At 36.7% G+C, this 12736-nt stretch overlaps 1 pseudogene; it reads right to left on the minus strand.

Moving 5' to 3' along the window:
• Window positions 1–2126: 2126 nt before the first annotated feature.
• On the minus strand, window positions 2127–10399 carry LOC140227866 (protein rolling stone-like; annotated as a pseudogene).
• Window positions 10400–12736: the final 2337 nt, after the last annotated feature.

Consider the following 12736-nt stretch of genomic DNA (forward strand, 5'->3'; position numbering starts at 1 on the left):
GACATTGCATATACACAAAGTCAGTACAAAGTAACTTTTACAAGTTTAATGATGTAATCGATTCAATTTTTAATCAATGGCGTTCATTATACAAGTGCATAAAGAAAACACACACACACACACACACACACACACACACACACACATTCACACACATAAACCCAACAAACACAGAGCCTGTTCACCAAACATAATCACCTATACAGCATTCATGCACAAGTGGTACCTTTAGATATGAAGTAAGTATCACCGTGTTGTTTATTATTAAACATTGGTTCTTTTTCCTGCAGCTGTGCAAGACCTCATTTTGATATGAATTTCCTTTCTTCTTCTAGACTTTCCAACATTTTTTTTTTTTTACTTTCCTTATCGATGAAGGCCTGTTCTTTTCCTTCAAAATACAAATATCATCCATTTTATCAATATGGTTTATAAAGCTGCGCTTTTCCAATATTCTCCTTTTTAAAACCTACATGAACAGATTGCTAATATAAATTTTGCATTTGGGGTAAAACAAAAACTTGACTTCACAATTTCCCAAATCTGATTTACATTTTCGCAATCAAAAAACAAATGCCCATAGGTCTTAACCTCAGAATGGCAAAATGTATGTTGATTGTATCTCCTACAAAACCAAAAGAAAAGAATTTATCTTTGATATATTAAACCATACAAAATTTCTATGGAAATTCACGCAGCTTGCAATAAAGAGTAAACTTAAGATGTCTAAAAATCAGTCTAATATCTATTCCAAAAAGTATTATATAAACCAACTACATTACTCATGCTGATGATGTTTAATTCATCTCTCATCAATACTTTATGAATAATTTTCGATTTTACATCCTTTAAATGATATATTCTATTTTGCAATTTGTTATTAATATCTTATATTTTGATTGCGTATCCTCCATTATTATTCAATTCTCGTTTTAATGCACCCTTTCATGATGACAGAAAAGCTAAGAATATCTCATACATTTTACCAATCATTCCTTCACTATTACCAAATCACAATCTTAAAGACTCTCTTCTCAGCTTAAATTCACCATTTACATCTACCAAATTATGAACTTTATATACATTCAAAAAGGCTTGCCACATCGTCGCTGCAACGTCGCCGCAACGTATTCACAATCTCCTTTTTTTTCCAGCAGGTTGCAGAGACGTAGCTGAGACGTCTCCGAGACTTGTTGAAGACTAGAGAGAGTGTCTAAAAAATCATGCTTGTGTTCCCTCTTCTCCTCGGAGACCCTGTTTGTCTCCAATAGACGTCGTCCTTTTCCTTTACCAATATATCTTTAATTTCATCTTACGCTCTTACAACTTCCCGCTTTCTAACTTTCAGACAGTCTGAAGATGATAATGCAACGAAATTCTGGATCAAAGGACTCAGTAAACGTTAACTTCTATTTTCGAAGAGAAACATTTTGGCCATTTTTGTCTCATTCCTTATTCAACGCGCTTCGGGACTTATTTTTCCAACTCCCACGTATTCCATCATTTGAAGTCAAATTCGTCGTATTTTTTTTTTCTTTAAAAAAAAAATACCCAAGCAGAAAACGAAACTTTGAGTCTGTATACGCGCTGCACGCCCAAATACCCCCACGTGCAGGTGGATATCATCCTATTCTTTTATGGAATGAAGATTCTGACGCAATCAAGAGGATATATTATCGTAATTCATTTTACCTACAAAAACAAAATCGTGTAGATGGTAATGTTTAACCCATAACAAAACTTTCACAAACAAAACTTATGAAAAAAAGTAAAGCATTGTTTTTATAGTGAATATTGCTTTAATACAGATATAATAATCAGCAATGGTTACCTCACGCAATATGCATACATGTGTGGAGATTTTCCAAGACTTCGGGAGAAACTGCATGACTAATATCTGGGGGGGGGGGGGTTCGTAAGTAAACGGAATGATTGAACAATCGTTACAAAGCCTTTGAGAACAGTGTAGTACAGCTTGATGTAAATTTATTTGATAAGACAAATAGCATCATCCTGTGCTATGTTCGCAGTGACTAGCATGGCCGAGTTTAGCTGCATTGAACACGTTTACAAATTTCCAGTAAGACGTGAACAGTGTGTCAATGGTGACGGGGCTGTCATGAGAACTACTTGCTCAGTGATTCGAGCTCGGCAGCTGCTTCCGACCCATTGGTAGCGGGAACAGCTTCTGTTCTTTTCCTATCTATGCATCGGACACGGATAGCGTGCAAACCTCATAAAATGGCCTGCGCCAACAGCGTTGCCAAGCTCGCGCCCACCACGGTTGCAGCCGCTATGCCTGGGTGGTTTTCGAAGTCGAGAGTGTAAGAAATTGAGGGGTCTCCGAAAGGGTTCGTTCCCCCAGCCGTCCAGTAGATGACGATGAAGAGCAGGTAGATAACCAAGTACAAGATGGGATAGACTACGTGTACGAAGCGGATGACGATCAGGGTAAGGAAGATTTCGATGAGGCAGACGGCGGTAGGAAGCGGATGGATGCTGATGTAAAGCAAGTTCGGTACCTTTGCCGATATATATAATAATAATAATACAGGGTACTTATAATGTGCAAGTTCCACATAGTTAACGTGCTCAAGGCGCAGTAGAAGAGTAAGTTATGAAATACAAAAATCCTTACACAAACATGTATAGTACAGCTTGTATGACAAAGTTTGGTATGACAAAGTTTAGAGCCCCCCAGTCGAAAGTAGTTACGATCATGGAAGGAGTGGCGGTGATATTAAATAGAAACCACCGAACATGCTGAATTTGGTACCGAAATTTGTCTAATGTTAAAACAAAGATGATTATGTGTAGAGAAAGAGAGAATCACGATGGTCAATACCGCTATTATATGCGTTTAACACTTTGGTACCATGGTAAGAGAGCTGATAGCAGTCTTTTGGTTCTCTCAAAATTACTATTAGTTTATTTCAAGAAATTTATTTCCATTTAAGACCGCGCATCACCAAACGAACAAAAAGTCGCACACAGTGATTGTGTGTGAGCACTGAAAATAGGTAAAATGGGTCAACCTGACCAATTTTGAGTTTTTCATATTTTCTGAAAGAAAAAGTCTTTTTTTCTGTAGTATATTAAAGTTTGGGATCATAAAACAAACGGGAAATTGTGTTTTCAGCAGTTTTTCTCAAACACTTTTTGGTGGAATAGTGTGATTAGATGTTTCTCATAGAACCCTCTTCTCATTTCTCAAAAATCCTGTCCCTACTCTTCACTTTCAACTCCAATAACTTTATAAATAATGATACTACCGCATTGAAAGTTGGTATTAATAATCTACAGAATATGTCAATGAAGCGTGCTTAATATCAGCTTAATCTAGTAATCCCGTCATTGTTGTTGCTCCGGTGGTCAACATCCTGTTTTGTGTTCAATTCATCCCAGAACTAGCATGGCTTGGTATAAAGATTAAGCGCTTGAATACACTCTGTACTTCAAAGCCTGTTTTCTCAGTTCACACTCTCCAGAGAGTGTCCTTTCTTTCCAGTATTCAGATAGTTTAGGAGAGTCCATTTGTTTTGAGTTATACACCATCTTAAAACTTAGAGTCTGCTCTTCTAGAATCTGCTCTTAACTAAAAATCCATGTCTGGCTACTTTTTGTTGGTTTTGCGATGCAGGGTCTCATTTTTGTGTCGTAATCCAACTTGTATTCATTCATTCAGTGACATCTTATGAGTAGCAGGTGCCTGCTGGCAGATTACGCAAGTCAAAGTGTGATATGAGAATGGAAATTATATCAAATCCAATTGTTCAACAATGTATACATTGTGAAAATATTAGTTATTAATATCGTCTCTGATAATAATATGTGACCGTGCATCACAAAACGAACAAAAAGTCGCACGCACTGATTTTGTGTTAGAGCTGAAAATAGGTGAAATAGGTCAACCTAGCCAATCTTGACTTTTTCATATTTCTGAAAGAGCGAGTCTTCTTCTACATAAAATACAAAAGTTTGGGATCATAAAACGAAAAAGAAATTGGGTTTTGAGCAGTTTTTCTGGAACACCTTTTGGTAGAAAAGTGTGATTAGGTGTTTCCGAAAGAGTATTCTTTTTATTTCTTAAAAACCCTGTCCATGCTCATCACTGTCATCTCCAATAACGTTGGAAAGAATGATGCTACTGCATTGAAGGTTGGCATTGATCATCTACAGAATGTGTTCATAAAACATGCACAATTTCAGCTTAATCTGATAATCTCTTCATTGTTGTTGCTTCGATGGTTTACCTCCTGGTTGTTGTTGTGTTTTTTTTTTGTTCCATTCATCGCACAGACCCTGTTCTTCAGAGCCTCTTTTCTCAGTTCACACTTATCCAGAGAGTGTACTTTCTTTCCAATATTTACATAGGTTAGGAGAGTCAATTTTGTTTCAGTTATATATCATTTTAAAGCTTAGAGTGTACTCTTTTAGAATCTAAAATTAACTTTAAAAAAATCAATGTCAGCGGATTTTTTTTTTTTTTGGTTGGTTTTGTGGTGCAGGGTCACAAAATTATGTAAATGAAGTTATGAACAACAGAAGGAAAAAATAATGAAAATGATCATTAAGTGCTCTATGTACGGTTTACTTCGATAACGTCTCCACGTCGCTATAAAGTAAAATGTCTTTGATATAAAACTTTGAGACAGGACTTCGTTGTCGAGGGGTAACCACATGAAAGTTCGCAAACTTCTATCCTGGCATCGATAGGTTTTGCGAAAATAGAAAGAAAACAAGCATCGGCAGTGGAAGATACATAAAATTCTGTTATGGGTTTTATGTTTATACATTCATAACTTCCTCTTCCCCTATCCATTTCCACTCCCATCATACAACACGCAACAAGTACCTTCAAGTGCTACATTCGTCCCGTTCTTCTTGAGGTCCATCACAGTGTTACAACAGGCAAAGAAAACATAACATGTTGCCGTAGAATATGTCCAAAAAGAGAGGTAAACGAGGAACTTCGGGCCCAGTGCCTCCCCTGCCAATACGACATAATTGATTAAAAACGCGAAGAAATAGGCGGTGAGTGCGAACCGATAGAAGGCGTACACGCTGATAGGGATTCTTGGCTGAAAGGGAACAGGTATTAGTTTTGTTTTTATATTCGGAACAGTGTTTTTACAGATAGGGCCTACTTTTCAAATAATGTTCAATCTTGCCTTTATCTGACAGTGGATGTTGGAGCTCCCTTTAACAATCGTTTAAGGCAGTTGTTTTGGAGATATCTCTTCAGCACCACCGCAGCCTATCATAGCATCGAACTTAAAATCATCAGATTGTAATGATAATATAAAAGCTGAAATCTGCGAACACTGTTAAATACATATTATGTGAAAGTTAATCTCATTTCTTGGTTGTTTGTATTTTTATCCCAGCTCATACTCACGTGCTTCGAGGACACGTCTTTGAGTCGTCTGCAACAAAGTTTGAAGTGTGCCCATTGCACGGAGTACCATTTCCTTCTCCACAATCTTCAAAATTCAGTGTTGTCTGTACGGTTGGTGAGTCCCCCGATACTGGACAGGATGAATAGTGATTTTTTTTTTTTTATCGTATTTTAATACTCGAAAGTGCGAGTTGCTCGCATTGCCTCATATTCTTCAAATCGATTCAATTCATTTCAACTTAAATTCAAATTCAATTCAATGAAAAATTCTATTGCTGAGTCTCTCAGGAAAATATTATGCAGTCATTGCAGAAATAGTGGATTAAAACAATTTCTATCATAATTATAAATACGACTATTCGACAGCTTTTCGAACGGTGGAGGATGCTACACCCATCTTAGTTCATCAGATTTTAGTGGTTTTATGAAGAAAACAAACAAACAAACAAACAATGAATCAGTTATGAATAAACACAGAAAGATAAACATCTCTTTACTGTAGTTACTCCTTATTGCATTTTTGCCGAAACTTTCGAACAAGGAGAAATATGATTAATACGGCAGCTGGTATTCCAATAAATAATCCAACGATGAGACTGACGTTATCACGTTTTCCTAAAATTTGATATAGACACTGTAAAGGCACATAATGTACTCATATACCTGCTTGATTGATAGAGTAAGAAATCATCAAACATACATAAATACCTCTATGATATTCAATCATGAACTTGTTTTTCATACTGCACGCTTGAAGAAGTAGCTTCCTAAACAGGTACAAACGGTTTAGACGTTATGAGTAAAATTAATGACATTTTTAGAGGCCTTTTCTATACTCAGTGAAATTGATTTTCGTGTTTTTTGTTTTGTTTTTCAGATACAAGTGTTTGGTTTTTTTTTTTTACATTAAACTCATATTTGATTGTGTTGTGAAATAGGTACAGTAACTTAAAAGTACCCACTCAGATTATATGTGACCCGCTACAACAAAATGATCCTAAAGTCGGGCGAGGTCGATTATTTGAAAACTGCATGATGTGATTCCCTAATCTTTCTGCTTTAAATTGATATATAACACATTTTATAAAAATAATCGGCTGCGGCGATATCGATGTTTAACCCTAAAAGGGCCGGGGGGGGGGGCGGAATCCGCCCCCACCCCTCGACGTTTCGCGTTATAATTCTGTAACGCGAGAAGGCCCCATCGTTCTTCGTTCTTCGTTCAAGTCTCGCGCAACTTTTGAGACCAAATTTGCAACGTCCGCGCATACTTTTGCGAAGCCACGCCCATTTTTGTAACGGAATGTCGCTCCAAAACGGGCACAATTTTTTGATTTTGTGTACATTTCCTATGGAAAACAGTGCTCTGTCATGAAAGGCATAAAAACCTGATTATTTTTACAATGAATCACTTTCATTGATTAATTTTGTGCTAATTATGGTAGAAAAGTGGTCAGTGACAATTTCCAATGAAAAACAAAGAAAAAACTAAAGCTGAAAAACAAAGAAATACATAAGAAATTCTGAAAACAATAAAATACATAAGAATTGAAATGAGTTTTGGAAATTTTTGTGATGTACAATTGTTGAATATGCTAAAACTGATTTACAGATCAAAAATTAGACTCTCAATGCTTTTAATTAAGCTAAAATATCACCTTGAGCTTAATTTGCATAATTAATTAATTAAAATTAGAAATTGATTGTTTCAAAAAATCTTATGACACAATCTTGTAGATTATGACGCGGGTCTCACGCATGCAAAATTTCATCGCGATCGCACCACCAATGGCCGAGATCTCGGGGGGGGGGGGGGGGCGGAATCCGCCCCCCCCCCCCCCCGGTCTGAGCATAGCCAAAAAAGCCCGGCCCCTTTAGGGTTAAAAGAGAGCATGTCGAGACGTCTGGAAAATCACTGTTTCGAGAAAAGCGCCCTAAAAGTCTTCCTTTCGACGCAATCGCGATCAAGGGACACGCCAGTCAGCTTTCACCTCTGGACAATAGAAGGTAAGCCCTAGCAACCCCCGAAGAGTTCATTCAAGCACATCAGCGTCGGCGGTCTCCTCACCAACCAATCAGTGACCAGGATGTGAGAAGCGGCTGAGCATAGCGCACCCCGCCCGCACGCACCAGTTGACTGGGCAGTGTGCGAGCTGCACGCTTCGGTTAGCAGCAAGCAGCAAACTGACCAATGAGATCACTCTGGTCGTTGTTAGGGGCGGAACTTATCTGTGGCGCTCAATCCAAATTTTCGAACCAGTTTCTGCTTCGTTGAAACGCCAAAAAACATGGCTCAGAAAAACGCTATTTTGGGGTCTTTCCTTTGATCATTTTGCTTCAAAATTTCGACAGATGATAGAAGACATGTTAGACTCCAATAATATATCAAAATCAGAAAATCGTAAGTTTTGAAGAATTTTAATGCTCTGATTTCAAACTCGATTTTCACACTGTTTTATTATTATATATTGTTGTATATATATATATTGACGGCAGAAGCTATGATTTGTTATTATTCAGTACCACAATATTGAAAACTTTTTACAAAACCTGATGAAGACAGAAGAGTGATTTCTCTGGTCGACGTTCCATTTAATGTTTCAATTTTCCATTTCAATTTTTCCATTATGTTTCAATTTTCAACTGGCCAATTACCAGACGTATTTTCCCAATTGTTTACAAGAAATTATACAGTTCATGATTATCCAACTCGTCAACGTTACGCATATCACCTTCCACGTACCCGAACAATTTTCGCGAAAAAAATCCATTATGTTCGCTGGGCCCAAATATTGGAACGAACTCCCTATGGAACTTGTAAGTTGTACCACTGTAACCTCATTCAAACGAAAACTGAAGCAATATCTTCTTAGCAGCTACATTGTACGGCATGCATAGTGTATAGTTCTTGTTGCTCTTTACATGTTACCCCTTGTCTATCCCACCTTAGTCCGGCGGGATCCTAACCATGAACACTATTTTTGAACAGTCTGCCTGTTGCGCTGTTCATGCACCTATTGTTCCACTCGGTTATCGAAACTCTCGCGCGTGACAGCTGTCGGTTACTATGGTCACACGGAATGCTTGGTTTTAGGACCCATGCTGGAATGTTACTTCTGAGCTTTCGGTATTGTTTACATTCACGACAAATCTCATTATCCCACCTTCTACTTATGTATTTATGACATACAGTTACGCCATTTTCTATACTCTGCAACACACCCCTTGAATCTCTGCAGTTGTTGTTCACTGCTGCAACATGTGACCTTTCTGTTTTCTGTATTTTTATTTAGTGACATATATTTAATTGGATTTTTGTTTTGTTTGTTTTAATCGGTTTTCCCAGATATAGTTGGTCTTAAAAAAAAAAAAAAAAACATCCGTACTTTAAACTTCCCCTAATCTGATTACTCACGGGACCTGCAGCTGTACAAGCTAATGCTTTTACGCAGGCCCCATCATATTTTTTTCGCATTATGACCACAATTCGCATGCATACAGACCTCGTGTTTATACCAAATCAAACTTCTGTACATTCTGATGAAGTCTCATCTGAATTATGTTTTGTATAATTTTCGTATTCATATACTTTATTGTGATATATGTGAGAAATATGAAAATAAATTGAAATTAAATTGAAATGAAATTTAACGAGTCCCCGGTAGCTATGCACACGAATGTTTGCTCTGTCCCATGTGCGGCTGATACATTGATTTTCTCGACGCATTTCTCTATTGCATGATTTGTTGTCATCGCTAGAGAAACAGAAAGTTCAGGAGACAACACATAGCTGTCTTACTTTAGCAGATAACTAGTAAAGGTAGCTTCCATTTACCTCGATCATTTGTTTTTGAGTGACAGGAGTTACATGTTTGCAAAATAGTTTGCTATATGAAAACAAAAAATCAGTACAGTACTTCAATACTAACCGGACAAAACTGTTTTTTCTTTTAGGAAACATGGGCAGGAAGACATCTTTCTGGGATGCTTTTTAAAGCTTCAATATCTTAGATTTACACCAACAACATCACACACACAAAAAAAAAAAAAAACCGACAGCCAACTTTGATTAAAGAGATGACTATTACGTCGGATCAACGGGAAAACTCTATTGTTTTACAATTACAATTTGAATGCACCTGAAACACAATGAGCGAAAATGTGAAACTGATATAACGGGAATTAGCTAAACGGCTTCTACATAAAACAAAGAGATGATGTTTACATTATACATGACTTGTATGTGCAACTTTATTGGAACAACACCTTTCGCTGATATTACTCGGTTGATACCTGATAACGCTATAGTTAATATGAATGCAGGTTCATGAGAATAAAGCCACAATATTACCTTGTGCAGTTGGGCTACAGAACACAGAAGCAGTCAATGTTATCAGGAGACCGAGGACGGATCGTTCATTCATCATATGTTGACATATATAAGACGAAATTTATACAAAAGAAAGTAAATAAATGTTTCGATTGCATAGTCAGCGCAAGCCTCTCATGCTGAAATAATGATCACTGTCCATCACAGTCCTCGAGAAAGTTGCGATTGTCGAGCACACTCCGGACCTTGCAATGCAACTTTTCGAGAAAAGCGCAATTCCCTGGTAAAAGAGCTTTGGTGAAATCTCCGTATTTCTCAGATTACGTGGTATATATTACAAGCTCTTTTTACAGGAGAGATACATTGTTCAAGGTACACTGAAAGACAAAGCCTGCCTCTTTGTTCGTATAATACAATGTGACAAGTGCATGGTAATTGCTTCAAATGAAGCAAAGTACGACAATTTCCTATTTGACACTATATAAAGTTGTTTGCTTTTTCCGCAGCGGCTAGCATCTTAAACTGAAATGTGCATTTCTTTAACACACACACACACACACAGAAGAGTAAACGATACAATAAAGCTCATGTAAACAACCATGGACTTGTGAGAATAAAGAAAAAATCATTGTTTAATAGTACCATATAATTCTCTCACCCACTCTTTCCATGTTTATTCCCTCAAATACATTGAATTGTCGTATCATAAAAGATAGCCTACTTCAAGAAGATGCTCAATATTTGATTTATAGAAATATTCTCTTTCTTTTCATGTATATGTTCATGAACTTTGACTTAAATGAAATTATTTTTTTCCCACAGCCTTTATCCTCAAAATTATCTTGAATTAACTTGAATAGAGATCATAGCCCTAAATCAACGTCGTTTTTTCTCCTTTCTTTCTTTCTTTCTTTCTTTTTTTTTTCTATCTCTCTCTTTCGTTCAGCACCAAAGCCTGTTATCAGCCGGGTAGAAACGTATATGTTTTGTATTAATTTCTTTCCAGAATCAATTTTGCAAAAGGCATTACACACAAAACTCACAACATGATACGTCGGAATATTTATATCGTTTGAACATGAGTCCGTGTTGTTTGAAAGGGGGTACAATAAAGAGAACTTTATGATTGCAAAGGTTGATTTTTGATTTGGCACAATACATTATGTATACATTTCATGATTGTTGAGATAATTATGTCCCATGATCTTCAAACACGACGTCAGGTGGACTTTCCTTGTAGACTCTTTGAAAAAAAATGTTTTTTTGTACTTGATAAACAAAGAGATTTATATCGCAGAAGCATGAGAAAAATAATGTTCAATTCGGTTCAGTCTTACTTCATTTTCATTACGAAATGACAAAATCGTGTATGATTATATGAATTATGATTTATAATATAAAAATAAAGATGTGAAGCAATGTCATCGTAATATCAAAGTGACGGTAGCTGCGCAAACACTTCGAATAGAATTTAGGAGATATGTAGGGGACTATTCCATAGGAGCTTAACTAGGAAGATGGTCCTAGGTACTGTAAAAATATAGAATAAACTATCATAACTTACCTCAGCAATCTGACCACTCACAGAGTAAACATCAGTACAGAGGGCGTGTGGTGAGATGAGGTGTTCCCTGTGCTGTGATGATGTTATGATGTGTAGGTGTACATGTTGTACATACTATATACAGACGTGATATATGGTAATGACCCTAAAGTCATTTTTTTTTTTTATAAGTGCTAACTGTCCAGTGGTACATTTGTCGTTATATGTCGGAGAGATCTTGATCTTGAAGTATGAGGCTGTTTTTAATCATCTTTTTAACATACTTAACAGTATACACCGTTTGATTAAGAGGAAAGAATTTCAGACATGTAGCATCATCAAACACCTTCATGTTTTAATTCTTTTTGGGCTGTACTTAGGCTTCTGGGGCTTCCACAATGGTAACTGGACAATTGACGCCTTGGGCATGTCGGGTATGAATGAACTGCGGAATTTTTTGGGGAAAAAATCGAAATTCATAGTTACAAACGAATACGATTATGTACATATTTGCTTAAGAAGAGCCGTTTGCAAAAATATGAATACATAAGTAGTTATTCAACTCTTTATTTGCAATGGTAGAAACCCCCTATGTGCCACGTTATTCTGAGGCACGAAGGTAGTCATTCTTTGAGAAAGAATTCTGTTTTTCCAATTAACTTCTACAAATTTCTGTTAAGCTGGACATAATAGTTGAAGAGGAATGCAAAGCTTTGCCTTGATATAAATTGTACGACAAATCTATTTCTATTTATTCTTTTTAATGACCAGTTGCTACATAACTGTAAAGGCATGACTTTTGCACATGAAACCGTGAGAGAAACTTAGAATTTACACCCAAATTTAGTTGGGAACACCGCTTGATAGTCAATCACCACATAGAATGCAAGCTGTATGTAAAAGGAACAAAAGCGCGAGAAAAGCTTTCATTGTACCGCGGGATTAGGATATTTATCGATCGGTTTAAGCGGATTAGTGCGTTTGAGCGGAATATGCGAAGTTGGCACGCCGTTGACTGAGGGTGACGTGCGAAAGAGGGGAATTAGAGATTAATATCACAACAGACATTTCTGAAAACAGATTTTATTTAGCTGAGCTTACACAATTATTTTATTTATTTATGTATTCATTTATTTATCTAGTCTTATGTCAAAGGGTAGCCCCATCAGTAGGCAGGTACTGCTCTTCCTGGGGACCATGCACATGCAATCATAACAGATAACAATAAGATCACATTTACACAAAGTACAACATACATGGACAGGTACAGTTCTTCCACTGATCCCATACATGCAATCACACAGTAAACTATACACTGACATTTATAAACATATTTATCAAATAAACGATGATACCATGGTAGGCTTACGTAACTATCATAACCAAAAAACATTAAAACAAAAGAAAACTCTCAAACAAAAAAGTAATGTCTTATATACATCAATGTAAGTGCTGTAAAACATCT

The sequence above is a fragment of the Diadema setosum genome, chromosome 4, assembly GCF_964275005.1.
Source record: "Diadema setosum chromosome 4, eeDiaSeto1, whole genome shotgun sequence".
NCBI classification, from domain to species: Eukaryota; Metazoa; Echinodermata; class Echinoidea; order Diadematoida; family Diadematidae; genus Diadema; species Diadema setosum.